We start from the raw sequence: 1,998 nt of genomic DNA, 5'->3' as shown, positions 1-1,998 counted from the left end.
GGGATCCTTTGATCCCAGGTTGCTGGGACTACACCAGGTTTGCCTTATAGCCAGCCCAGACCTCTGGGTCCAGCAGAGATGAGCCAAGATCAGGAAAAGAAGAGATTTTGGGAAGAATGTAGATTATTTAGTTCCTTAGGTCTGCCTTGTTATTCTTCCCTCAACTACCTGCAAAATGAGGTCAGGCCTGGCTCGGCATGCAGCAGTTTGTGAATCTCGGGCACTTAAGCTCTTGTGTGTTTTAGAATTGTCTGAAGGAACAGAGACCCACTTGAGTAAAAAGCATAATTGCACATAGGTATCTAGCCAAATCTGAGGCTAAGACCACAACCCAGACTGCAGAAGGGACTGGAACAAAGAGCAGGATGGTAGTCAGAGCTGCCTCTCTTTCTTGTCTGCTTCTATCTCCAGTTACTCTCTTAAGAACTTCTCGGCTACATGGCAAACATACGCTCCGCCTTCCCACATGCACATCAGCTCCCACAGTTACATTCTGCACTTTCTCCCACATGAGGTAACTGACTCACTATCTCTTAGGCCCACTTCAAATGCCCAGGGAAAAGAATCTGATAAGCATGGGCATAGGAAGTAAAGTGATATAGCACAGATATGGCCACTAGACACCAATTTTATGATCTGGGTAAGTTTCTAGAGAAGAGGTGGGTCCCTGTGCCCTAACTAGACACAAAGGTATTGGTTACCTTGGCTGGGATGCAGGGACAGGTGCCTGATCTTCTGCTCTAAACTAGAAGAGGTGCTGCAATGGCAGAAACCCTTCTGAGAATCTGAACTATAATTCCAGGCCTCAGCCCCCATCAGAGGCATCTGCCTTCTCCCCATGACCCCTTTCAGTCAGAGCACCCGTCCCCTTTCTGAGAGAAGTTTCCCTGCCTTCTCCCTTTGTCCAAAAGGGCACCCAGGGGAGCCAGATTTTTTTTTTGTTCTGTGTGACCCACCTCCCACAACTGCTCAGTGGGCCAAAGAAGGGTGGATTTAGATATGGGCTTCGGGAGGCTGTCAGCCAATCAGATGCTCACAACAGAAGCAGTTAGGCCTGCCCTGAAGGGTTATGAAGTTCCTAGACTCGTGATAGGAAATGTGGTGTTGAGGCAGCAGAAACTCTGAGAAAGCAGAATCAACAAGGAAGAGAAAAGAGGTTCTGACTAGAGGGAAAGAATGAGGAAGTCAGCAGTGCGAGGAGGACAGATGAGAGGTGCAGAGAGAAGTAGAGACAAACAGGGGGAGAGACAACGCCATGAGCTGGTGCTGGTGTGGTCTTGCTTCTGACCGTCGGGGGCCCCACCCATCCTTATGTCACCAATTTGATTGAGCAAACTGAGTCCATTAAAATGTTTTACTTTTCCAATAACTGTTGTCAAGAATATTGTTAACCCTCCCAGCCTGCCAGGTAGAGAATGACCTTCATCATTATCTCAGTTCGGCTTCATAATGTGCAGGTCACATGTTATGGCAGTCCAGTCCCATGTTTCCTAATAGCTTTTTGAGACATACTTCACATACCATACAGTCCACCCATTTAAAGTGTACCCTTCAGTGGTTTCGGAGCTCCAGTGGTGCAGTCGGTTAGCGCGCAGTACTTATCAAGTGTACCCTTCAGTGGTTTTTAGTATATGCACAGAATTGTGCAACAATCACAGCAATCACTTCAAAAACATTTTCATACCGAAATGAACCCCCATTCACTTTGTCAGTCACCCCTCTACCTCCCCCATTCCTCCACTCCCAGGCAACCACTAATTATTTTCTGCCTCTGTGGATTTGTCTGTTATGGACATGTCATATAAATGGAATTATATAATATGTGGTCTTTGTGAATGGCTTCTTTCACTGAACATGATGTTTTCAAGGTTCACCCACATTGTAGCATGTATTAGTTGGTCATTCCTTTTTAAGGCTGAATTATATTCCACTCTATGGATGTGCCCAAATTTATTGGTCCATTCATCACTTGCTGGACAGTTGAACTCTACTTTTTGG

Source organism: Myotis daubentonii, chromosome 11 (assembly GCF_963259705.1).
Source record: "Myotis daubentonii chromosome 11, mMyoDau2.1, whole genome shotgun sequence".
NCBI lineage: Eukaryota > Metazoa > Chordata > Mammalia > Chiroptera > Vespertilionidae > Myotis > Myotis daubentonii.
Note: the sequence above shows the minus strand (reverse complement) of the source record.